Below are 27,912 nucleotides of genomic sequence, written 5' to 3'. Positions count from 1 at the left end.
CCGATGTATCACTTGAGTACTGGCAGAAGCTGTTGTGCTGTGAAATAGGGGCTCCATGCAAGTTGGCTCTAGGTGTCAGAATCCTTCTCAGCTCCCAGTCCCTTCCACTCAGCATCAATAATTGTTTAATGGTCTAGACCTTAGCAAACTCTGAAAGTATGAAAGTCAATACCACCCAGTCCTCTGGTGATTGATCTCCCACAGACATCTGCATTCAAAACTCTGCTAGCACTACCAAACCCTTGATCACTCCTTTGCCTCAAAACCAGTTAGTTGCCTGTTCTAGCTTTAATATTCTTTACCTCATACGGTCACCAACTTTAGGGTTTACCCCTCCCAATCTTTCTAACATTTAGCAACCATTTGCTCTGTGAACTGACACACTTCACCCTACTGAACTACCTGGGTCAATAGCTATTGATTTTGCTTTAGATATCAAGGACATAAGCGTTCGGAACCTCACCAACCCTCTGAAACACAAAGAGATTTTGTAGCTGCTGGAAATCTTGAGCACCACACACACTAGATGTAGGAGGAGCTCAGCATCTATGGAGGAAATGAACAGCTGACATTTTGGGTCCTGATGAAAGGTCTCAGCCTGAAACATTGATTACTTATTTCCCTCCATAGATGCTGTCTGACGTGCTGATCTCCTCCAGCATTTTGTTTGAATTGCTCATCATCTCTCTGACTTCCTTGCCTCAGAGGAGTTGCTTCTTAAGGCCTCCTGTCATTAATTGTCAATAGAGTAGGTGGTGCAAATTGCTCTTTGGTCCACTCAGCTCCTCCTTCCTGTAATGCCTGTAATGTGTTGTAGATTTCTATGTTCCTGCCCTACCCAGCTACAATAATCCTGCATTAAGTCCATAGCTTTCTATGCCTTGGCAATTTATGATCCTGTCTAGATTTGTCTTGTCCTCAAATGTTTCTCCCAATATTGTGACTTGATTTATTTGGCCATACAGCATGGTCTAGGCCTTTCTGGCTCTTCCAGAACCCCCAGCAACAGTCTTATCAACCCTGACAGCTCTGATTTAACTCTCGTCTAATCACGGGACAAATTACAATGGCCAATTAACCTACCAAGTATGTCTTTGGACTGTGGACGGAAACCGGAGCCCCCAGGGAAAACCCATGCATTCCACAGAGAGGACGTACAGACTCCTTACAGATGACACCAGAATTTTGTTTGAGCCTATCGCTGAAATATGCCTTGTCACTTTTGGTTGTGTTGGGATGCTATGTAAGTGCAAAGTATAATTGTTCGCTGAAAGCTGATGCTGAAGTTGACCCTCACTTTCATTTGAGGTTCAGGGAATACCTATGTGAGAGAAGAGGGTGTTTGTTTCCGGATCACTCTACAGATGAAAGCCTGTCCCAGACTAAAGCTGACAGTTCCTGTACCGCTAACTGCAGTGACATAGAAGCTTCTGTAATGTCGCTGCTAACAAGGACTATCATCCTTGATTTTGTTGGAGGTATTGATATTTATTATGGATTCAGTATGCTGTCATGGTGCTATATCTTGCCCTAGCTAAAATGCAGAATTCTTGAAAGAGATCGGTGTTTCCTTATCAACAATCTGTTTGCCATCAGCTGGCTTGCTCAGTCTCCCACCTCCCTACCAGGGATAGGGTTCCCCTTGGCCTCATCTGCCACCCCACCAGCCTCCGCGTCCAGCGCATAAGTCTCCGAAACTTCTGCCACCTCCAATGGTATCCCACCACCAAGCACATCTTTCCCTCCACTCCCACATTCTGCTTTCCACAGGGATCGCTCCCTATGCAACTCCCTTTCCCATTCATCCCAGTGGAAACCAATTTTAATTCCACTTTACATTCCCATTCCAACATGTCCATCCATGGCCTCCTCCAACCTGAAGGCATGAACATCAATTTCTCAAACTTCCAGTAATGCACCCCAACACCCCACCCCCTCTCCATTTCCTATGCCCTTTTCCCTCTCTCACCTCATCTCCTTGCCTGCCCATCGCTTCTTTCGGGTTCTCCTTCCCTCTTTTTCTTTCTTCCATGGCCTTCAATCTCTTTCACCAATCAAGTTCCCAGCTCTTTACTTCAGCCCTCCCACTCCAGGTTTCACCTGTCACCTGGTGGTTCTCTCTCCCCTCCCCCCACCTTTTAAATCTACTCCTCAGCCTTTTCTTTTGCAGTCCTGCCAAAGGGTTTTCGGCCCAAAATGTCAATTGTATTCTTTTCCATTGATGCTGCCTGGCCTGCTGAGTTCCTCCAGCATTTTGTGTGTGTTGCTCAAGCAATAGTTTCATAAAATTTGTGGCAATGCAGTTACCTGATCAGATAAAGGCAATTCAATAAACTAAGTGGATTCAATAAACTAGGAAAGAGTACACCCAGAACAGGCCCAAAATAATAGAATGCTGATTCTTGAAGACATAAAAAAAACATTTTTTTGTTCTTGAAGACACCAGCTCCAAGTAAATCCTTGTTATGTCATCCAGAGCTTCTTACCCAGCATTCACACCTGTTCAGATGTTTGCCATGCATGAATCCCTCACGCTCTCAGATTCAGATTTATTTATCACAAGTACTTCGAAGCATGCAGTGAACTCTGTTGATTATGTTAACAACCAACACACCCAAGGATATACTGGGGGATGCCTGCAAGTGTCGCCACACATTCTGGTGCCAAAATATCATGCTCGGCAGAACAACACAGAACACACTGAGTCACAAAGCAACGACAGCAGAACAAACCCCAGGACAGGCCCTCTCCCTCTCCTCTTCTCTGTCCCTTTCCCTCTCTCTCCCTCTCCTCCCATTCACTTCCTTTCCTTCTCCCTCTCCTTTTTCCTCTCACTCTCCCCTCCCACTTTCTCTCACTCCTCCTTTCCCTCTCTCTTTTCCTCTCCCTCTCTCTCTCCCCCTCCAACTCTCTCTCTCTTTCCATCTACACCTTTTCCTTTCCTTTTCCTCTGCCTCTCCCTTTCCGTCTCCCTCTTCCTCTCCCTCTCCCTCCCCCACTCCCTCCCCCTCTCCCTCTCCCTCTCCCTGTTTCTGGGGAGGCATAAAAATTTACAGAGCTTAAGTGCATTTGTCAGTTAGTTATCAAACACTAATTTTTTGAAAAATGTTTGAAGAATGTAGGTTAAGTCAAAAGAGCACAAAACAAATGACTGAAGAGGTAAGTAATGTTGCTAATTAAGTATTTTGCAAAATACTGAACTGCTTGATAAAGGAATCCCTTTGCATACATTTGCCACTGATTAAGGTGCTATTACTGGTGTTTTCTTGTGCACTCAAAGAGAAATTCTGTTATCCTTTTCCCCCTCCCACTTTCCTGTGCTATGGAATTCATTTTGACATACCACTATAAATTAGCATGGGCTGTGAATACCCGGCTTCTACACTATGCAGGGGGGCTTTAAACTTTGGGAATTTGGCAGTAGTTCAAGATCAAAGTGTCACTTTGAACCACTCCGTTGTGTTAAATAACCACAATCCACCTCACTTTGAAGACTGACTAACTTAAAGTAGAAAGGAAGGAAGTTCTTTCACCAATCCTTTACATCAAACTACATAATCCCTGGTGCATCTGGATTAGAACACAAACTCTGGGCAGCATTCCCTGAAAACCACCAACTCCATCCCCATCCCCCCAGCACTTCACCCCACCCCCAACAAAAAGGAGGCCTTTATTTATTTTGAATTTTTTTTAGAACCATGAAGATCTGTATCACTTTCATGATAACAATTGCCCGAGGCAATAAAGCACAGAACGCGCCGTAATGTCGCCGTAAAATGTTCACTGGTTAATTACTTGCCAGTACAACTGTTCACTTCCTGTGCTGGATTTAGTTTAAATCCTGTTATTAGTCTTGCACTGCTTTTGCCATTGTCTGTAGTCAGGAGCTGGCTGAAAGCGTACAGTTGGCCTTTTTATTATGCAACATGAGAGTGAAGAGGGAGCCTAATTTCAACTGCTTTTCAGCTTGCTGAAAGCATAGCCTGGAAAGAAGCTACTTCTGAAAGAAGGCTGTGTTTGTTGGCTTTGACTTTGACTGTTTTTCGCCTGCTGGGACTTGGAATAAAATAATAAGTGATCAAGGGGAGAATGAACAGTTTCAGGACACTTTGCTGAAGCGAATCCTGTTACTGATATGAAGCAATTGTGATGGAAGCAACAAGAAGGCCTAGAAGCATTTTCTCTAACTAATATAATTCTATTCAGTTATTTAATTTGCCATTCATTATTTCTTTCCAAATGAACACAAAAATGTTCACTTAATCTTATAAGATTATTTACTGCCAAGTACAAATTCTCTAGCATCTGAATTGCTGTACCCCCAACATTAAATTTATTGAATAAATACAAGCCATTCTTTGAATGAATATACTAACATGTGGAAGTTTAACTTTTCTGATTAGATAGTTGTGATAAGTATGATCAAGATTCACGATTCAAGATTGTTTAATGTCATTTCCAGTACACAAGTGGAAAGGAGAATAAAATGATTGTTACTCTGGATCTGATGCAGCACAGAAAAAGCACAATAAGATAAAGAACATAATAATAATAATAATAATAATAATAACATAATATATACATAACAACACTCACAAAATACTGGAGGAACTCAGCAGGACAGGTAGCATCGATGGAAATGAACAAGCTATGGACGCTTTGGGCTGAGACCCTTCCTCAGGACTCGCCTCGCAATGTCAACTCTTTATTTCCATAGATGCTGATTGACCTGCTGATTTTCTCCAGTATCTTGTGTGTGTTGCTTTGAATTTTCAGCACCTGCAGACTTTCTTGCGTTTAAAATACATACATAGGATAGCTTATCTCCATAAAGTGACGCCAGGCACAGGAGTGTCTGTACATAAGGTGACTGAGAGGAAATGATAAAGCAGTGGTGATAAAGGTGTGTGGAGGTGTGGGTTAGTAGGTGGAGGTGTTATTCAGCCTTACTGCTTGGAAAAAGTATCTGTTTTTGGGTCTGGTGGTGCTGGATGAATGCTGAATAGCCTGGAGTGGGAAAAAGAGTCCCTGAGCAGGGTGGGTAGGATCCTTCATCATGCTATTGACCCCCTTCCGGCACCTATTTTGTTGGCGGGTAGGCTGGTGCCGGTTTTGACTGCCCTTTGTAGAGACTTCCTGCTCAATGCTCTGAATGCTTTGGAGTAATTCAAAAACAAGATGGTCTTGAGCATGGGAATTTGCTACAAGAAAGAGAATGATACAAGAGAATAATAAATTTGATTATAAATTATGAGTGACCAAATAAAATCCAGCATTAAGCAGGATTATAACTTGCTTCACATTTTTAGGGTGTATTCTGGATTACACGGTAATCCAGTACATAGCAAATATTAACTTCAGCAATTAACCTCAGCACCAGTCTTTAGACCTGAATGCGGATTTTAGATTAAATTTAAAATGTAGCCCTGGACAATAGTTTCCTGCAGCTGCAGACAGCAAGTAATTGAAAAAAAATAGATAACGCTGAGTAACATTCATTTTGGGTGTCTGGTGTGTGGGTGTGAAGGAGGTGTGAAAATTACATGTAATTCAAAGGAAGCATTGTAGATACATTGTAAATATAGAATTGTCCTTTGACCTTTAGCATATAGAATGTCATGTAATATTGGATCGAACAGGCCTCTTCTTGCAGAAAGTGTCTCATTTTGTCGAATTGAAGACTGTTGTTATATCTACCAGCCGCATCTCTCTGAGGACTTTCTTCACATTACAACATGCACAACTTTCCCTCTTCAGTCATGGGTGAAGTTAATACAAATTGAACTGGAAAGTAGTTGCAAAAACTATGGATAAAGGGAGAATATTCAGCTTATCATGCTATAAACTTATAAGTACAAGAGATTCTGCAGATGCTGGAAATCCAGAATAACACACATAAAATGTTGGAGGAACTTAACAGGTCAGGCAGCATCAGTGAAAAAGGAATAAAGAGTCCAATGTTTTGAGCAAAGGCCCTGCATTAGAAAAGAAGGGGGAAGAAGCCAGAATAAGAAGGTGGGCTTGGGAGTTACAGAACAACAAGCTAGAAATTGATAGGTAAGGCCAGGTGAGGGGGAAGGCAGGTGGATGGAGGTGGGAGGATTATGTAAGTAGTTGGGAGGTGAGAGGTAGAAAAGATAAAGGGCCGAAAAAGAAGGAGAGTAAAGTAGACCATGGAGAAAAGGGAAGAAGGTGGGGCACCAGAGGGATGTGGTTGGCAGGTAAGGAGAAGAGGTAAGAGGGGGCCCAGAATGGGAAATAGGAGAAGAGAGAATGGGGAGGGGGGAAGATAGAGAAATCGATGTTCATGCCATCTGGTTGGAGGCTACCGAGATGGGATATGAGGTGTTACTCCTCTTACCTGATAGTGGCCTCATCACGATGCAAGAAGAGGTCATGCACTAACAGTCAGTATGGGATTGGGGACTGGAATTAGAATGGTTGGCCACCGGGAAATCCCGCATCTTGCGGGCAGAGCGAAGCTGTTTCACAAGGCGGTCCCCTAATCTATGCTGAGGCTCACCAATATCGAGGAGGCCATGCTGGGAGCACAGGATAAAGTAGGGAACCCCAACAGACTTGCAAGTGAAGGGTTGCCTCATCCGGAAGGATGGTTTGAAGCCCTGAATGGAGTTGAAGGCGGAGGTGAATGGGCAGGTGTAGCACTTCTTCCACTTGCAGGGATAGGTGCCTAGAGGAAGATGGGTGAGGAGGGACAAATAGACAAGAGAATCATAGAGAGAGCAATCCCTGCAGAAAGCGGAGAGTGGGGGAGGTAAGGATATGTTTGTATGTTTGATGGTAGGATCCCATTGGAGATGGTGGAAGTTGAAGAGAAGGGTGAGCTGGAAATGGAGTTTCATGGGGTGGTGGGTAAGGACCCTATCCTGTTAAGGCAGCAGGAAGATGGGGTGAGCACAGATGTAAAAGTAGGAGATGTGGGTGAGGGATGTTTTAATGGTGGAGGAAGGGAAACACGGAGAAAGGAAAACAACTCTGATGTTCTGGAAAGGAAAGCCTCATTCTTGGAACAGATGCAGCAAAGATAGAGGAACTAAGAAAAGGGAATGGGATATTTATCAATGACAGAAAGGGAAGAAGTCTAATCAAGATAACTCTGAGAGTCAGTAAATTTATAAAAGATATCAGTAGACAGTCTGTCTCCAGAGATGGAGGCAGAGAGAATGAGAAAGGAGAGTAAGGTGTCAGAAATAGACCGAGTGAATTTGAGGGCAGGATGAAGGTTGAAGGCAAATTTGATGATGTTGATAAGCTCAGCATGGAAGCATGAAGCAACACCAATGCAGTCATCAATGTAGCACAAAAGAGTCGGGGAGTGTTACCACTGAAGGCTTGGAACATGGGCTCTTCCATGTAGCCAACAAAATGCAGGCATAGCTAGGGCCCATGCAGGTGCTCATGGCTGCACTTTGGGTTTGGAGAAAGTATGAGGAGCTGAAAGAGAAATTGTTGAGTGTGAGAACCTGTTTCATCAGATGGAGGAGGGTGGTGGTGGAGGTGGTTAGATCTGTTGTCTATAACAAAGTGGAGAGCTATGAGGCCTTTTTTGATGGTGGATAAAATGAATAGGGACTGGAGTTTGAGGTTTAAATGGAAAAATAAGCCCAAAATCAAGTAGCCATGGAAATCCAGACATTGATGGCTACCATAGCTCTATTAGGGGTAACAAAAGAAGGAATAATCTGAGCTAACAACACAGCAAAATAGGTGGCTATCTTTATGAGCAAGGGTTTGCTGATTAAGATAGATGGCGGGAGGAGAAGATGGCGGCGGGACGCAGCGCGCGCGGCCTCTCCGGTGAATGATATCTGTAATATGTCAAGTAGGATGCCGTGCACAATTCTGATTTGATGGAGGCAGACATGAGAGCATGGAGGAACATCTGGTGAAACTTCTGAAATGCCTGTTTCGCTGCCATCGCTACTGTATGATCCGAAATCTCCAGAGGGGAAGGCCTCGAATCCTTGGCTTTGCCTGTTGCGTGGCAGCTGGGGCTGAGGTCAAAGCGCTCGGCAGAGATGGTGCTCGGTGTCGGAGAGCTGGTCGGAGGCTCGAAGTTTTCGGATGGACTCAGAGTCAGACTGTGGTTGGGTGCTTCCAGGATGCTGCATCGACAAGTTTGCCGGAAGCTCATGGCAGGGAGAGTTTTCTCCCTTCTACCGTCTGCGTGAGATGTTGGGCTATCGGGACTTTGAGACTTTTTTTTACTGTGCCCATGGTCTGCTCTTATCAAATTATGGTATTGCTTTGCACTGTTGTAACTATATGTTATAATTATGTAGTTTTTGTCAGTTTTAGTCTTGGTCTGTCTTGTGTTTCTGTGATATCATACTGGAGGAACATTGTATCATTTTTTAATGCATGCATTTCTAAATGACAATAAAACGAGGACTGAGTGTCTTCATAATCGAATCTAATCTAATCTAATGTGGGGCACAAATCCAAGCTATCAATATCAACAAAGAATTCACCACTCATCACCTAGAGCAGAGTGGAAAACCTATGTCATGCGCAAAACCGCTTGGAGACCGCTTTGCTGAACACCTACGCTCTGTCCGCCAGAGAAAGCAGGATCTCCCAGTGGCCACACATTTTAATTCCACATCCCATTTCCATTCTGACATGTCTATCCACGGCCTCCTCTACTGTAAAGATGAAGCCACACTCAGGTTGGAGGAACAACACCTTATATTCCGTCTGGGTAGCCTCCAACCTGATGGCATGAACGTCGACTTCTCTAACTTCCGCTAATGCCCCACCTCCCCCTCGTACCACATCCGTTATTTATTTTTATACACACATTCTTTCTCTCACTCTCCTTTTTCTCCCTCTGTCCCTCTGAATATACCCCTTGCCCATCCTCTGGGTTCCCCCCCACCGTCTTTCTTCCCGGACCTCCTGTCCCATGATCCTCTCATATCCCTTTTGCCAATCACCTGTCCAGCTCTTGGCTCCATCCTTCCCCCTCCTGTCTTCTCCTATCATTTTGGATCTCCCCTTCCCCCTCCCACTTTCAAATCTCTTACTCACTCTTCCTTCAGTTAGTCCTGACGAAGGGTCTCGGCCTGAAACGTCGACTGTACCTCTTCCTAGAGATGCTGCCTGGCCTGCTGCGTTCACCAGCAACTTTGATGTGTCATGCACAAAAGTTTTGTTAGAAAGCTGCATGCAGTGTTCTCCGTCGATCTTTTAAAATCTACCCATAATAAAAAGGTACATAATGATTGTCTCTACTGCCAAATGAAGTAGTGAATATTTTTTTACAATCCAAGAGCAGTGAGATGATATCACAGGAAGTGTTTTCACTGCTTGGTGACAGCTAGACAGTTGTGAGAACAAATGACGTTGGATAATACATTTTGAAATCCTCACAGACCTGCTGTACACATCAGTATTTGGACAGTCAATGGTTACAATGACAATGCTATTTTGAAATGATGTAATTTTTCAATTGTCTTTTTAAAAGATTTGTTATAGCATATTCTGGACTTAGGTTGTATAGCAAAACATTAACTTCAGCAATTAACTTCAACCACCAATCTTCAGATATGAATATGGACTGTGAGGTAAGTTTAAATGCGACTCTGGACAATGGGTTCCTAAAAGCTATGAACCACAGTTAAATTCTGATTTAAAATTCATTTTGGTGTCTGTAGTGGGGGTGCGAAGAAGGAGGTGTGAAAGTTATATGCAATTCAAAGGCAAGCATTGTAGGTTCATTGTTAATTCAGAATTGTCATTTGATCTTTAGCATATAAAATGTCATGTAATGTTGGGTCGAGCAGGCCTTTTCCTCCGAAAAGGTCTCAATATGATGCCAGCAGTTTCTCATTTTGTCCAATAAAGAGACTACTTCATATCTACTGGCCACGTCTCTCTGGTGACCTTGTTCACACAACAACAACATTAATATTAATACTTTTCAACAGGTTTTCTAATTTATTTATTTCAATCGTCTGCTATCAGTTATTAATAGTAAACAATGAATGCATGTAAATAAAACAGGATGCATCCTTTTCCGTTAAAAAGTCCATAATTATTGTTAGTTATCCATTAATCAAAGCTAATCTCTGTTTAGAATTACCATGGCCTGTTAGAGAACATTTTAGAGGTTTATTGACTATTTGGGAACTTGCTCTCAAAAAGGTTCGCCTAGGGAACTTCATATTTCCGTATCACATAGATAGAAACCATTTCAGTCCATCAAGTGTGTGTCAGCACACATAGCAATCCTATTTCTCCACATATTTTTCTTTCATCCTATTCTCCCCACCGTCCCAACAACTCCTCCCAGAATTCAACACATGGACAACTTATAGTGGCCTATTATCAGAATCAGAATCCGGTCTATTATCACTGAAATATGTCATGACATTTGTTTGTTTTGCAGCACCAGTACAGTGCAATGCATAAAATACTGCTATAAATTACAATAAGTAAAGCAAAACTAAGAGCAAAATAGAGAAGTACTGTTCATGGAGTCATGGACCATTCAGATATCTGATCGAGGAGGGAAGAAGCTGCTCCTTAAATGTTCAGTGTGTATCTTCAGGCTCCTGTATCTCCTCCCTGATGGCAGTAATGAGAAGAGAACTTGTACTGGACAGTGAGGGTCCCATTGATGGATGCTGCTTTATTGAGGGGTATCCTTTTAAAGATGTCCTTGATAGTAGTGAGACTAGTGCCTATGATGAATCTGGCTAATTCTCCAAACCTCTGCAGCTTTCCTCAATCCTGTGCAGAGGAGCCTCCATACCAGAGGAAGATGCAACGACTCAGAATGCTTTCCATGGTACACCACAAGAAATTTGCTAGAGTCTTTGGTGACATAACAAATCTCCTCAAACTCCTAACAAAGCAGAGCTGATGGTGTCCCTTCTTGGTCAAGGCAAATTTGGTGTTGTGACTCCACTCAATCAGCCAGTCTATCTCAGTCCTGTACACCATCTCATTGCGCCATCTGATATTCTGCCAACAACAGCTGTGTCATCTGTGAATTGATCAAATACAATCTATTGGTGAATTTATGGATGGTATTTGAGATGTGCCTTGCCACACAGTCATGAGTGTAGAGAGAATAGAACATTGGGCTAAGCAAGCATCCTTTAGGTGCGCTGAATTGATTGCCATGGAAGAGGAGATGTTACTTCTAATCCGCACTGACTGTAGGAGGTTGCATCTTCACGGATGAAGGCCCCACCAGCAGGAATGAGTTTGAGCTGTTGGCTCTCCTCGATGCTGGTAGAGGATGCTTTGGAAATTCCGAGACAAATGTGATACATGTGGACTGTAGTTTATATTGATCCTCATTTTTTCTGTGTTTTCTTTCTTGTTGCCGATTGGTGGGTGGACAATATATTACATTTTTGGATGAGGGAAGAGTTGGGTGTTTGATGTCATTGTGTTGTATTTTGGCCTGGGAGGAGCTTAGGGGTTAGGAGTTTTTATGTTTTAGCTGGCATATCCGGGTGGGCAATCTGGTCAGTTTTTGTGCGAGGGAGCGATTGGGGGTTTGGGGTTCGCAAGTTTTGTTTCGTTTTCTTTTTCATGTGGGAGGGGGCCCTCAATGACTTTCATCATTTTTCTATATTTTATAGCTATCTGGAGAAGATGAATCTCAGAGCTGTATTCTGCATACATACTTTGGTAATAAAATAAACCATTGAACCTTCAATGAAGTCAAAGATCCAGTTGCAGAAGGAAGTACAGAAGCCCAGATTTTGAAACCTTTTAACCAAACAAAATGGCTTTACAAAGTGGGAGGAAACTGGAGCACCCAGAGGAATACAGTGTGTTCACAGGGAGAATCTGAAAACACTATGCTGACAATATCAGAGGTCAGTAACACTCATGTCAGCCGATCTCTGAGGCAACAGCTCAGCTACCAGCACTATTATTTTGTCCAGGTTAGGAGAATTCTTTGAAACAATGTTCCAGCGGCCATCTGCTGAAATGGGTGGGAACATGATGATTTCTCTATGGGGCAACAGGAGAAGCTTTGCATTATCTTGGCTGTGGTCTCCATGAGTGAATTATCTGTGGAGGCCCCACATGGTTATGGAACAAACCTGCATTAGGTTGGGCTAGTAGGCTGACATTTTGACAGTGATTTAGTGTTTTCGGAGCAATAGAAATATTTGCAGTCATTGATAGCAAGCAGTCCACAGGAAAAGCCCATGATCTGCTTGAACTGTGTGAGACTGTGGTTCACGACAGTTTAAGGATATCGACTGTGCCATTATAGGAACCCACAGGCAATTTCAATGCATTTGGTACAAATGATACTCCTGCAGAAGATGAAACAGTGGAAGAGCTCAGTGTCTACTAAGTTTTTATTGTTTTCATTTACTGATCAGCTGAATATAGCAGAGACAGAGCTAGATGCTTTAATGGAGGGAGGTGCCTGGAAGAGGTTACCAGGGGTAGTAGTGGAAGCAGGCAGTTTGGTGGAGCTTAAGGAACCTTTAGATAGACATACAGATATGAAGGGAATAGAGGATATAATTTAGATTTAGATTATGAGAACACTCAGTCCTCTTTCATTGTCATTTAGAAATGCATACATACATTAAGAAATGATACAATGTTTCTCCGGAGTGATATCACAGAAAACAGGACGGACCAAAGATTAGCACTGACAGAACCACATAATTATAACATATAGTTACAGCAGTGCAAAGCAATACCATAATTTGATGAAGAACAGACCATGGGCACAGTAAAAAAAAGTCTCGAAGTCCCGAGCCGATCGACTCCCGAGTCCCTGATAGCGGCAGCAAAAGGGAGAAACTCCCTGCCATAAACCTTCAGGCACCATCAACTTGCCGTTACCTTGGAAGCAGCCAACCACAGTCGACACTGAGTCCATCCGTCCGAAAACTTCGAGCTTCGAGCTTCCGACCAGCCTCTCCGATACAGCCTCCTGAGCGCCTGATCTGCCGAGCATTGTGCGTATGCTCTGTTGGCACTGGAATGTATGGCGACTCTTGCGGGCTGCCTCCGGCACACCCTTAGGTCTGTTGAAGGAAGCAATGTGTCAAACTGATGTAAGGTGGTAAACAAACATGAAAATGAATCGTAGGACCATCCTGATGGTCACAGTGGGGAGTGCTGCCTCCCTGTGTGGTCATCAGAAGCTCCTGTGTGTCTCAGCTGATGTGTGGGCACAGGGAGAATATGTGGGAGCCCTCATCTGCAGACAGTGGTCAGACACATCCCTTTGTAGTGCTGAGGTAATCAAGGATTAGTTTCATTTGTCACATATACATTGAAACAGCCTTCGACCTCTCCCCAGCTGCTGAAACACACAGTAGCCGCGGCAGCGAAGCGGGCATTTCAGAAGTTTTCCAGATGTTCCTCTGTGCACTCATGTCTGTCTCCATCAAATCAGAATTGTGCACGGTCCCCGACTTGACAGATAACAGATATTCATCACCGAAGTGGCCGCACGCGCTGCCATCGCGCCGCCACCTTCTACCCCCCCCCCGAGGTTTTGCTACAAAGGGGGAGGACATTTACTATAAATTGGCATCAAGATCAGCACAACATCATGGTCTGAGTGGCCTGTCCAGTACTGTAGTGTTCTGTGTTTTGTCTTCTCTGTTCTATGACTCTGTTGCAAAATGGAGCAGGTTCAAAGTTTGCAAGATCCTGCGAGAGATGTCGCAGCTGACGTATACTTACCCATTACAATGAATTCAGAGTTTGACAAGGGAGGCTGTAAACAATCACAGCGGAGAAAGGACAGAGAATAAAATCAGAGGCACAAAGATGAAGAGAAGTTGCTATAATTGACTTTGTTATCTCATAATGCGCCAAATACCCTTCATAGTTTTGAAAACCTGTAGTGAATTGTTACTTAATTATCTCTGTGCCAAGAAGATTAATTCTATCTTCTTCAGATTATCTACATAACTGAAGTCAGACTTCCTTGGTACTGTTTCAATAAATCTCCTCTTCACCCTGCCTTAAGCACTCATTTCCTTCCGAGAATATGGCACCCATTTTGTTCAAAGCATATTTAATAAACTATACAACATTGAAATTTGTCTGCTTACAGGCAGCCACAAAGCAAGAAACCTGAAAGAACCCAATTTTAAAAAATATACACCAACACCCAATGTGCAGAGGAAAAAAACACAAATCATGCAAATAATAGCATTCGGAACCAAATTGAAACCTTAGATCCGAATTCCTGGAGCAGCCTGGAGTAGGCCCAAACCCCCGGTCTCAGTTCATCATATTAGCAGGGCCAATCGCTGCAAAGCTCACAGACACAAAGCCCAGGAGCCAGGGTAGTCTCATAGCCTCTGTGCAAAATTGGCCTGACCCTTGCCTTTCTGCTCTATCTGGGCCGGTGTTTAAATTGTCTGAACAGCATCTCACATTAGTGCCTCGCATTAGGACCCAGGCGCTCTGCAGCAAAACACTCTGGGCCTAGACCTTGCCACTCAGCTTGAAGCCATTCTCGACCTCTCCAAATCGGCTCATCATTTGAACGATCCAGCTTCACACCCGGATTAGTTGGACAAGCATTGAAACTCCTCTGCCTCAACTCCTCCTCTCCAAATCATTCACTCCACCTCCATCTCCGTTGATTTTACAACGCACCAGTACAGCTCATCCCTTGAATTCACTCACCTTTTCATTGTTTGCGGTGATAGTTTACCACAATTTACTTCAGTAACAGTGTTATTAATAATGTTTTCAGTCAAATTTCTTTCCTTTCAAACTACTAGTAAGCTGTTGTTCACCTTCAGCAGCACCATCTTAAAATAAACTAAAAAAATTCATCTTTATGAAGTTCAGCATGTTCCTTAATTTCCTACTCTGTCTTGATTTATGAAATAAAATGCCACGTAATATGCCATATTCAAAGACTGTCAAAGCAGTCCTTAAACCTGTCTATTCCCACACCCTGTTTAAAACAGTACCAGCTAATATTGCTGCTCTTCATTTTTCCCTTCCAACAGGTATCCTCTTACACTTTCTTTCACTAAATCTTAATCACCATGTCTTCCCATCTTTGCTGTTTGTAATAATTTTCCAGGCATCTACTATTCTCCTCCTTTGTGATTCAATGCTTCTCCAGGTGTTTCATTAAGAAATTTGCATCTTTTTATCTGTCAACAAAAAATAATTGCCATAAATGTCTTTACAAAGCTGGTGCCTATTTGAATTATTTAAATTCCCACAGTAACTCTTTAAGCAAAACTTCCTTCATCAGCCATGTGAGAGCAGACTGTCTCTTTCCAGGCGCCTGTCAATGTCTCTCTTAAACCACTTTTATATTGAGTTAAAGTTGTTGACCCTTGACCTCATGCTTATTTGTCCAATCTGCCCTCTCATCAAACAAGGCTTGGTGCCAGGAGCACTCGTTAAATGCACCCCATGGTGCTCTGAGGAGACATATAACACCAGCTTCCTAGTGATACATGTCGGAGAGGAGCTCTAAACTGCAAAAATACTCAGGCAGGCTCCACAGCCTGCTGGAAGGTAATGAAACTTGTTTAGAATGTCAAGCCTAATTTCCCAGATCTTCCTGTAAAGAATGCAATGGCACACATCCCCGTGGTTTAGGCAGCATTATTCATTGTATGTGCTGGAAAGTCATTTAACAAACGAGATTGGATACAAAAAGTGATTATTTCTTTGATGTCAATGACACCGCATAGAGCAATTGGAGCTTGCTAGCAAATAAATGCAGAGCAGAGCAGAGAGCAAACAACATGTGTTAGATTTTGTGCTGGGAATGTCAAGTCAATTTATTGCCCATCTCTAATTGCCTCTTGAACTGAATGGTTCGCATGGCTATTTCAGAACGCAGTTAAGAAGCAATGTGGGTCTGAGTTATTCAGGCCAGTCTGGGTACGAATAACCTTCAGGCATTAGTGAACCAAATGAGTTCTTAGAGTAAACCAGCAGTTAAATTCAGCATTTAACTACTGGTTGAAATTCTCTATCCGCCACTATGGGATCTGAACTTGTGCTTTTGGCCGGTGACATTTACTCAGACCTGTAATTTAATACATCCCACTAAGAAGCATTGCTTAATTTATTTTTCAGATATAGAGAGTACTGAAAGAGAGCACAAACTCCACAAAATTCTCATTGGTCCTTACCCTGCATGTTTATGGAAAATATTTAATGAGCCCTGCACCAATTATCATCTCTTGAACACAGAGCAATGAATTTAATACTTACAGTTAACCAGGAAATGGATGTTAATGGGGAGTGCAGTTCAGCCTATGGCTCTTAAAATAACCATCGGTCATGTGTATGCATGTGCCTCCTTTCAAACTGTCTCAAGGAATTCGACAGGAATTGGGTATTTCAAATATAAACAGAAAACGCTGACAACACTCAGCAGTTCAAGCAGCATCTATGGAAAGAGAAACAAAATTAACCTTTCAGATTGAAGACCTCTTGCAATTGGTAATTTTATTAATGTCACGTGTACTGAGGTACAGTGAAAAATTTAGTTTCGTATGCCATCCATACAGATAGCTTCATCACAGCGGTGAGCTGAGGGGAAAACAATCATAGAATGCAGAATATGGTGTTACAGTTACAGAGAAAGTGCAGTGTAGGAAGACGATAAGGGGTAAGGCACAAGGAAGATTGTGAGGTCAGAAGTCCAGCTGAGTGTACAAGGGGACCATTAAAGAGACTTATAACAGTGGAATAAAAGCTGTCCTTCAGCGTGGTGCTACGTGCTTTCAAAGTTCAAAGCATATCTATTCTCAAAGTATGTATCAATTATACAATTTGAGATATGCCAGCCTACAGGCAGCCACAAAACAACAAACCTGAAAGAAGCCAATTATGAAAGAAAGAACCAACGCCCAATACACAGAGAGGGAGAAAAAAACAAATCATGCAAACAAGAAAGCAAGCATCAGCATTCAGAATGAAATTGACTCCATAAACACGAAGCCTGGAGCAGCCAGAGTGGGCCCATAGCCTCAGTCTCAGTTCATCACACAGGGAGGAAAGTTGCTGTGAAACTCGCAGACACTAAGCCCGGAGCAACCTCAGTGCCGAGGAGAGCAGAGTAAGACATCATGGAGCAGACCTAGCTTGACCCTCGACATCCTGCCTTTTCAATCTATCTAGCTTGCCACTTAGATCATCCAAGTAGCCGGTGGTCCCCTGCACTTGGACTCGGGCTCTGCCGCAGCGGTGTGTTCTGGGCCGCTTCTGGCCCTCACTCGACCTTTCCAAATCGGCTCGGCACTTCGATGGATCCAACCTTGCTCTTGGTTTAGGTGACGGGCTCCGAGTTTGCTTCAAATTTTCCCCACTCCTCTCTCTCCAACTGCATCACAAACTCCGTTTTTTGTGTCTTCGGCCCAATGGGAAGGGGAAGAAGAGAGAACATCCAGGGTGGGAGGGGTGCATTTGTATTTATTTATTTAGAGATACGCGGTGGTTATAGTACGCCAATGCTATGACAGACGTTGAAGGAACTTCACATTTATTGGATATAGTTTATATATATTAAGATCTTCTATTAATTATAAGTGTGGGACAGAACAAATGATTATTAGTCATCAACATAACAAGATGAAAGATTTCTGCTTTTCCGCTGAGCTTGATTTAGAATTACAGAATCTATTATCAGTTGTTCTTTACATCCTTTCATACCCGTGCTGCATCCGTTTTGCTCTTCTGTAAGTATATTGTGGTTATCTAGGTGAGTGGTGATTAGTTGTGAAATGCATTATGCTACAATTTTATATATAGTTTGTAAACAAGTAATAGGATAACATTTTAATGGGTCATTTGTGATTTCTCCTTTAAGTACGAGATACAGTATGTTTCATCTTTTGTCAAAAAGCAGGACGCTGTTACAGCATTTTTAAGAAAACTGCTGATATGTATTAATAAGTACTGATGAAGGCAAGTATATCTTTATCCCAGTAATGATGAATATTATCATTGCTGGTACTTTCCAGCTGTGGGTATTTTTTATAACCGTTTTTAGCATATTCATTGTAACTTCAGTGTTTGCATGTCCTCAATTGTGTGAGTATGTTCTTTTTTCCTCCCTAATGTAGCTTGCTTCTTAATTGTACGTTGCCCTGTTTGACCAGATATCAGACTAAAAGTTTATTACCTCTGTGTTTGTTGGTAATTCTGTGCTAGGATTGGTGACATTTTGGTGTGTCAAATTTAGTTTCGATGTCCTGTATAAACCTTCTTCATTGTTCCTGAACTGAGAACTCTGTTTTCTTCATCTGGTGCATTTCAAGTATCTACTTAGTTTGGCTTTGTATGCACCAAGCCTTTGTTTTAGTGGATCTATCAGTTCTACAAAGCTTTTGTTAGGATGATTACATCTTGTTTCTTAGTATTTCCTTAGTTTTTCTCTTAATTATCTTGCTTGGGTTATCCATTTTATACTCCATTAGGTGGGTTATTTCTGCTCTTAATTTGTTTCTTAATATCTTCTGCCATTTTAGTGTTCTCAGTTCATTGCTCAGTTTTGGGCTTCTATTAATGATCGCCTCTATTTTGGAGGCATTGTACTGCATTGTCATTAATGCTGTGCAGTATGTTATTAGCAATTTTTTGCAAATTTTAATGACGTGTTTTGTTTTGATATGTAGGGTCTCTGCTGGATCAGTGCCCATATGTTCTATTAGTATGGTGTTAGATGTTAAGATAATTTTGTCTGTAAGCTTAGCTTTGTCATCAGCATTCTGCGATGGCTCTATATCTGTGTTGTTGTTATTTACGTCAGGTTGTGGAGCAGTTGTTAAAGTAATTCTATTCTCATCAGCACTTCGGGAGGTGGCATCTTCATTATTTTCTTGTTGTGGTCTTTAGTTGGTTTCTTTCGAGCTCTTGTGCAACCAAGATTTATTTGGTTTAACATGTCTATAGGGATAAATGTATTCTTCATTATCACTCCTTGTTGATCTATTCATTGTGCATTTACTTGCATGAAGGGATATTTTGCTAGAAATGGTTGATGAAGTTTATCCCTGAGTCCTGTCATGTCAGCCTCAAGTTCTGTTATTCCATAATATACACACATTACGGTTCATTTATTTATTATCAACCTATACAACTCTGAAATTCTTCTTCTCAAGGTAGTCCTGAAACCAAGAAAGAAAAGAAAGACAGCATTATCATCAACCCCCAAGACCCTCCTCCCACACAAAAAAACAAGCAAAACGGAACAGGCACATTGACCTCCAAATCTTTCTCCCTGCACAAAAGGAACAAGAAAGATCCAGCAAAAAACACAGAATATATAAAAAAAAACTATAAGAATGAAAAAAAGGTCTATAGCCCATGTCCACACCCAAAACGCAGAAAAATTAGACAACACTCTGCCGGTACAGTGGCAGGCTCTTCCCTCTCTGTCACAGAGTGTTCAAAAGGCAGGCAGCCAGCGCTCACCCTCTGCACTCGCCTCGGTGCTCCAATCTCCCACACACTGCCTCTGTCTCTGTCTCCCAGAAACCTCTCGGAGACTGCAGAGTGCTGAAGCATCCAAACGATCTCCAAACTTCCTCATTCGCCCCATCATTGCTTTAATCAGCGAAATGGAGTCAAACATCAGCTCCCACAGCCTGCCCACCATGAAGGTGGCTCACTCTGCCTTTGCCTCTCAGAATCCTTTTGGGGACTGTAGAGCACTGGAACACCCAAACGATCTCCAAACAGCAAATCACAGGCTCCAATGGTTCCAGAATCATATTCAAAATGAAAAGCACGAGTAAAAGAAGTGAAATATATGGTTTCATGATCTTTCTAGAAGAAGTCGCCTGAAGGAGTGTTGAACGCAGGCGCCATCTTGACCAGGAACGTTTTATAAATGTGTTTACTTCTAATGACGATTTCATGCATGCCTTTCTTCTCTTAACTGCTTGAGAGGTCACTGTCATAAGTGGACTGCCCCCCTGAGAAACACTTGCAGCGGTTACACCCTGTGGCGCCGGTGGGCGACTTTGAATGCTGGCTGTATCTTTTTCAGGTTTCCCAGTGCCTGCCCATCTATTCAGCCAAGAATCACTAGTGGATTGCTTACTATCACATCCTGTGCCAGCTCCAAACATGCCCCGGCAATCCCCAGGCAGTGGCTGTATTACTCTATTCTGTGGACGTTTCTTCTTTTCTAAAGTAAAAGGGTATTGCTTTTTATACCTACAGCCGGGTTTAAGTTTCAGCCGCCCCTAACATGGAGAACGGACGCTGACCAGAGGCACCAAAAAATCTGGATACAGATGTGCCTGCATTTGATTCAGTTTAGCTCTGCATATCTGCAGAGCTTTTCCCGATCTGTCACCTGGGGAGCACCTGATGGGGGACAAAAAAACCCTCACATGTTATTATTATTATTGTTAGATTTTTATTTTTTTCTTGGCTCAAACTGGTAAAACCTGAGTTATGGGCATAGTCAAGCACACTCATTTCTCAAATGCTGGGAACTTTTGGACTATTCTAGTGGTGTTTAGTATCGTGGCTTTCTGGATATTTACATAAATATTGCTGTGTAGGCCTAATCGTTTAATGCAGTTGTGTAGTGCTTTTGGGAAGATACCAGTTGTAGATATTTGCATTGGGACAATGTATATACCCTATTATGTTCCCTGGTCTTTCAGTTTCCTCTTTTAATTCAGCGTTACTATTATTATTATCATTATTATATCAGACCGCTGGAAAATGATGCTGGAGTGTTAGTAATGAGGGACAAGGAAATAGTGGATGTACTGAAAAAGTATTTTGCATCAATCTTCATTGTGAAAGACACTAGCAGTACGCTGGAAGTTCAAGAGGGCCAGGGGCAGAAGTGAATACAGTTGTTATTTCAACAGAGAAGGTGCTTAGGTAGCTGAAAGGTGGGAAGGCAGCTAATATATCTGGACCAGATGGAATATACTCCAGGGTTCCGAAAGAGGTCACTGAAGTGATTGTGGAGGCATTAGTAATGATCTTTTGAGAATCATTAGATTCTAGCATGCTTCTAGAGGACTGGAAACTTGCAAATGTCACTCCCCTCTTCAAGAAGGGAGGGAGCTAGAAGAAAGGAAATTATAGGCCAATTAGCCTGACCTCAGTGGTTGTGAAGATGTTGGAGTAATTGTTAAGGATGAGGTTTCGGTGTTGCTGGAGGCACAAGATAAAATAGGCTAAAGTCAGCATGGTTTCCATAAGAGAAACTCTTGCCTGACACAATCAGTTGGAACTCTTTGAGGAAATAATAAGGTGGATGCTGTGTATTGGACTTTAAGTAGGCCTTTGACAAAGTGCTGCACATGAGGCTGCTTATCAAGACAAAGCACACAATATTACAGGAAATATATTAGCATCGGTAGAGCATTGGCTGATTGGCAAGGGGGCAAATAATGAGAATAAATGGGCCCTTTTCTGATTGGCTGCAGAGTGGTATTGGAGTCACTTCTTTTTACATTATATGTCAATGATTCGGATGATGGAATTGGTGCTTTCGTGGCCATGTCAGCAGGTAACATGAGGATAGGTAGAGGGACAAGTAGTTTTGAGGAAGCCAAGAAGCTGTAGAAGGACGTGGCAGATGGAATATACTGTCAGGAAGTGTATGGTCTTTCATAGAAGGAATAAAAGTATAGATTACAGTATCTTTCAAATAAATAAAAATATTTTCCAGACAAAGAGAAAATTCAAAAATCTGAGGTGCAAAGAGACTTGAAGGTCATCGTGCAGGATCCCTAAAGGTTAACTTGCAGGCTGAGTTGGTAGTGAGAAAGTCAAGTGCAATGTTAGCATTAACTTTGAGATGACTAGAATATAAAAACAAGGATGTAATGCTGAGCCTTTATAAGGCACTGGTGAGGCCTCACATGGAGTATAGAGAGCAGTTCCTGGTCCCTTATCTAAGAAACAATGCACTGATATTGGAAAGGGTTCAAAGGATTGACTGTTGGAATGAAGGGGTATCATATGAGGAGCATTTAATGGTTCTGGGCATATATTCTCTGGAATTTGGAAGAATGAGGGAGATCTCATTGAAACATATTAAATGTTGAAAGGCCTGGATGTGGAGAGGATGTTTCCTATAGTAGGGGAGTCTAGGTCTAGAAGGAACAGCCTCAGAATAGAAGGATGTTCATTTAGGCTGCAGATGAGCAGGAATTTCTTTAGCTAGCGGGTGGTGAATATGTGGAATTCATTGCCACAGGTTGCTATGGAGGCCAGGTCATTGGGTGTATTTAAGGTGGAGATTGAAAAGTTCTTGTTGAGTCAGGGCATGAAAGGTTACAGGAAGAAGGCGGAAGAATGGAGTTGAGAGGAAAAGGAATCAGCCATAATGAAATTACAGGGCAGACCCGATGGACCAAATGGCCTAATTCTGCTCCTATGGGGTCTTATGGTCTTATTATTATTTTTGTTTATTATTATTTGCAGTTTGTTGTCTTTTGTATATGGGTAGTGCGTGTTTTTTTTATTGGTTATATAGTGTTTCTTTGATCTACTGTGAGTACCTGCAAGAAAATGACATACATGTACTTTGATAATAAATTTACTTTGAACTTTGAACTTTGAACCACTCAATAAGCCGATCATCTGAAATTCTGCCAAGAATAGTTGAGTCATTGACAAATTTGTTGATGATGTTTAATCTGTGCCTAGCCATACCATCATGGGTGTAAAGAGTTAAGAGCAGTGGGATAAGCATCCTTGCAGTGCACGGTGTTAATTGTCAGCAAGGAGGAGATGTTATTTCTGATCCATACAGACTGTGATCACCCGCTGAGGAAGTCAAGGATCCAGTTACAGAAGGAGGTACCGAGGCTGAGGTGTTGGAGCTTGTGCATTCGTACTAAATTGTTGAACACTGTGGAGATTCAAACAAGAGGACATGAGTTGAGAGTTAAGGGGCAAAAGTTTAGGGGTAACATGAGGGGGAATTTCTTTGCTCAGAGAGTGGTAGCTGTGTGAAACGAGTTTCCAGTAGAAGTGGTAGAGGCAGGTTCGATTTTGTCATTTAAAAAAAAAATTGGATAGGTATATGGACAGAAAAGGAATGGAGGGTTATGGACTGAGTTCAGGTAGGTGGGACGAGGTGAGAGTAAGCGTTCGGCACGGACTAGAAGGGCCGAGATGGCCTGTTTCTGTGCTGTAATTGTTATACGATTATACTGTGTAGCAATCAGTAAACAGTAGCTTGACATACTGCAGGTATTACTATTGACTAGGTGATCAGAGGCCAAAACGAGAGCCAGGAAGGTTGCATCCGCTGTAGAACTATTGTGGTGATAGGCAAACTGTAGCGGTTCTGGGTTCTTGCTAAGGCAGGAGTTAATTCCGACCATGACCAACCACTCAAAGCACTCCACCACAGTAGATGTCAATGCACCTGGGCAATAGCCATTGAGGCAGCTCACCCTGCTCTGCTTGAGCACTGGTATGATTGTTGCCCTTTTGAAGCAGATGGGAACCTTGGCGTTCAGCAGTGAGACACTGAAGGTGTCCTTGAACATTTCCACCAGTTAGTTGGCACAGGTTTTCAGAGTCCTGTGAGGTACACCACCAGGGCTTGATGCCTTGCAAGTGTTCACTCTCTCAAAAGATGTTCTGACGTCTGCCTCCAAGACAAAGATCAGAGGGTCACCAGATGCTGCAGGGATTTGCACAAGTGTTATTCTTCATTTGAAAACATACATAAAAGGCTTTGAGCACATTTGGGAGTGAAATAACATAGCCATTCATGATGTTAGGTTTTGCCTTGTAGGAAGTAATGACCTGCAAACTCTAAAAGAGCTGATGTGCATCTGACTTCGTCTCTAACGTCAACCAGAATTGTTTTCCTGCTCTTAAGGTAGCCTTCTGTAGGTCGTATCAGGACTTCTTCTACATTTCTGGATCACTGGTCTTGAATGTTACACACCTATCCCTCAGCAGACAATGAATCTCCTGCTTCATCCACAGCTTTTGGTTTGGGTATCTCCAGTATGTTCTCAAAGGCAACTGGCATTCACACGGATCTTGATGAAGCCACAGACAACTGTGGTAGATTAGAAGATGAATCCCTAAATCTTGTCCAGTCCACTAACTCAAAGCAGTCCCAAAAGTGCTCTTCCGCTTCCCTTGACCATACCTTCTTGGTCCTCTCCACTGGTGCTGTGTTTTTTAGTCTCTGCCTGTATGTTGGGAGTAGAAGTGCACCCAGATGATCAGACTTCCAAAGTATTGGTGTTGGATGGCACAGTAAGCATTCTTGATGATGGTATAATGGTGGTCAAGTGTGTTGGCTCCCCTGTTTCCCCAAGGTGATATGTTGGTCATAGTTGTTGAGAGACTTCTTCAAGCTGGCCTGGTTGAAATCTCCTGCAATGATAGGGAAGGCATTAGGGTGCTCTACTTCATGTCTGCTGATCACGGTGCTCAGTCCTCCAGTGCCTGCTTGACGTAGGCCAGGAGTGGAGTGAACACCACTACCAGGGTGATGGCAGAGAACTCCCTTGACAGATAAAATGGATGACACTTGGTCGCTAGATGATCCAAGTCAAGAGAGCAGGATTGAGACAGAGCTACCAAATTTGTGCACCGTGATGATTTCATCATAAACATACTTCACCTCCTTTACCTTCAAAAGACTCAGATGTCCTTTCTTTCCAGTTGATGATGAAGCCCTCAGTTTGCAGCACTGCATCCAAAATGGTGGGGGTTAGCTATGTTTCTGTGAAGCAAAGTACACAACAGTCCCTGATGTCTCTCTGATAATGCAGTCTTGCTCTGAGGTCTTCAATTACACTTTTCAGGGATCGTACATTCACCAGTAGGATAGTCAGGAATGGAGTTTAAGGCCTCTTGCATTTTAATTATACCTGAGGCCTAGCACACCTGCCCTGTTTCCATTTCCTTAAAGGGGAACTGCACTCACAACCTGAGTAGCAAGTTACTGTCACCTTCCTGTCAGCTTGAACCAGTCTGGCCTTTCCCCTCTGACCTCCATCATTAACAAATTGTTTTTGCCCATGCAACTGCTGCTCACTGGATGTTTCTTGTTTCATGCACCATTCCTTGTAAACTCCAGACTGTTGCGCATGAAAGTTTTGGGGGATCAACAGTTTCTCAGGTACTCAAAACCAACAATCTGGTACCAACAATCATTTCACAGCCAAATTCACATTTCTTCCCCGTTCTGATGTTTGGTGTGAACAACAACTGAACCTCTTGACCATGTCAGCATGCTTCTGTGCAGAGTTGTTTCCACATGATTGACTGGTTAGATATTTGCATTAATGTGCAGGTGTACAGGAGTACCTAATAAAATGGCCACAGAGTATAGATCCCATCTTTAGGGGTAAATAATATAATGCTGAGGATTGGCCAAGGGTCAGAAAACGGAGAGTGGAAATGAACAGGCCATTTTTGAATTGAGAACTGTCACCAGTGGAACATTGCAGGGATCCAGATTTAGTGAACGCATAGAACTACATGGCTTTGCAAGTTGTGAGGAAAGCATGAACAAGTTAAAACCTGAGCTGGAGCAAGATATTAGGTAGGATCTGGCTGGGGTCAACCAGGTGACTCTATTTAAAGTCAAAGAAACACTTGGCAAGTGGGAGGTTTTTGAAAGGGACATATCAAAACTCCTGGGGCTGCATGGTCCAATTAAGGTGGAAGGTAGACCTATAAAGTTCAGGGAAACCTGGTTGGTGAGTGTGACTTCAGTTGTAGGGAAACTACTGCAGGGAATTTGGAAACTTTCTTAGATTCACAAGATCTACCATCATTTGGATCATTAAGGCAAGGTCAAGAATAGTCAGCATAGTATTGTGTGTGTCATCCATAGAGTTAGTGCATTGAGATAGTTCAAGGGAAAACAATAACAATTCTTACAGTTACAGAAGTGAAGTACAGGCAGACAATAAAGTGTAAGGTCATAATGGGGTATATTGTGAGGTCAGGAGTCTATTGTATTATAGCAGGCGATCATTCAATAGTCTTAGTGGGATAGAAGCTGCCCTTGTGCCTGGCATTACATGCTTTCAGGTTTTTATATCTTCTGCCCAAGGGATGAAGGAAGAACAGAAAAATGTCCAGGGTGGGTAGGGTCTTTGATGATTTTGGCTGCTTCATTGAGACAGTGAGAAGAATGGAGAGAATCCATGGAGGGGAGCTGTATTTTGTGATGTGCTGAGCTGTATGACAGTGGAAAGAGATGGAGGGGGAGGGAGGCAATCTAAAATTGTTAAATTCAGTAATATGTCCTGAGGGTTGCAGGTGGCAGATGACTTGGTGTTCTTTGAGCTTATATTGAACATCACTGGAGGCTAAAGATAGAGACGTCAGAGTGGGCGTAGGACCAAGAGTTAAAAGTGACAGGAGGCTGGAAGTTAATAGAAACCTTTGTGCATTGAACCAAAATGCTTTGCTAAGTGCTCAGACAATTGTCCTTTCATTTCTTAAAAATAAAAAAAATGTAAATTTCATTCTCATTTACTAGTAACCTGTAGCAAAGAGCAGGGAAGAGCAGGGGGAGCTGCCTCAGCGACTATCACCCAGTTGCACTCACATCTACTGTGATGAAGTGCTTTGAGATGTTGGTCGTGACCAGTTTTCATATTGAGACCCAGTGAGGACAGTTTCTCCACCAGTTTCTGGTGTTGAATGCTGAACTGAATACTATAAACAGCAGTCAGGCATTTGAGACCCCATTTTTCAGGTGGGACAGGACAGGGTGGAAGGCAGAGGCTATTGCATTGTTAGTGGATCGATTTGAGCGATAAGTGAACTAGCAAGAGTCCAATGTAGATGAGAGAAAGGCTTTAATGTGCTCCATGAACAGCCACTCAAAGCTTTTCATAATGGTTGATATTAATGCCACCGGACGATAGTCATTTAGGCAGGTTACTGTTGCCTTCTTTGGTACAGGAATGATGGTTACTGCCTTGAAAACCAAGGGGACAATGGATTGTTCCAGAAGACATTGAATATATTCATCAGCACCTCCGTCAACTGGGCTGCGCAGTCTTTCAGAACCCGACCTGGTATATTATCAGGACCTGCAGCACTGGACATTAAACCTGATTTTGATTACCTTCCACATCTACAACCAATGGGCCTGTAAAACATATCATGCATCACTGTAAAACAGTGCCCTGGCTGCAGTTATGTCAACGGCAGTCTCCTGTGCTTGCTGTATTTCAACACAATTAACAAGGTGATCTGAGTTACATGATAACAACATCTCTCTCAGCAGCAAAGAAAAACCTGTGCACTTGTGGTCAGTATGCATCTGACAGAAAACCAGGCTGCTATGTGAGATCTGACAGAAGAGAAATGTCTAGTAATGGAGGACATTTATTCAAAGGAGATGTGTGGAGCAAGTATTTTTACACAAAAAGTGGTGGGTGCCTGTGTAGATTGCACTACTAGGGGCGGTATGGAGGATGCTCACAGATAGACAGATGAATGTCCTGAGAATACAAAGATATCAACATTGCGTAGGTAGAAAGGATTAGTTAGGTGTTTAACTACTAGCTTAATTAGTTCAGCACAACTCTCTGGATCAAAGAACCCATTTATATCCATAAATGTTCTATGAAATGAATCTCAGGGTAGAATGTGGTGAAATAAGACCATAAGACCATAAGATATAGGGGCACAAGTAGGCCATTCAGCCCATCAAGTCTGCTCTGCCATTCAATCATGGGCTCATCCAATTCTTCCAGTCATCCCCACTCCCCTGCCTTCTCCCTATATGCTTTGATGTTTTGGCTAATCAAGAATCTTTCTATCTCGACCTTAAATGCACCCAATAACTTGGCCTCCACAGCTGCTTGTGGCAACAAATTCCACAGATCTATCACCGTATGACTAAGATAATTTCTCCACATCTCTGTTCTAAATGGATGTCCTTCAATCCTGAAGTTGTGCCCTCTTGTCCTA

The 27,912-nt window shown here is 42.6% G+C and overlaps 1 long non-coding RNA gene across 3 annotated transcripts in view; it reads left to right on the top strand.

The window, feature by feature from the left end:
- LOC140197993 (uncharacterized) overlaps positions 1-27,912 on the top strand; it is a 78,718-nt gene that overhangs the window by 28,373 nt on the left and 22,433 nt on the right. For 2 of the 3 annotated variants that reach the window (XR_011886082.1, XR_011886080.1), the window contains exon 3: positions 11,619-11,858. This is a non-coding gene — a long non-coding RNA (uncharacterized lncRNA). Of the gene's footprint in view, positions 1-11,618; positions 12,563-27,912 lie in introns of those variants that run through there. The other variant, XR_011886079.1, reaches the window with a different exon arrangement.

The sequence above is a fragment of the Mobula birostris genome, chromosome 5, assembly GCF_030028105.1.
Source record: "Mobula birostris isolate sMobBir1 chromosome 5, sMobBir1.hap1, whole genome shotgun sequence".
In the NCBI taxonomy this organism is placed as follows: domain Eukaryota; kingdom Metazoa; phylum Chordata; class Chondrichthyes; order Myliobatiformes; family Myliobatidae; genus Mobula; species Mobula birostris.
This window is presented reverse-complemented; position numbering and strand designations above follow the sequence as displayed.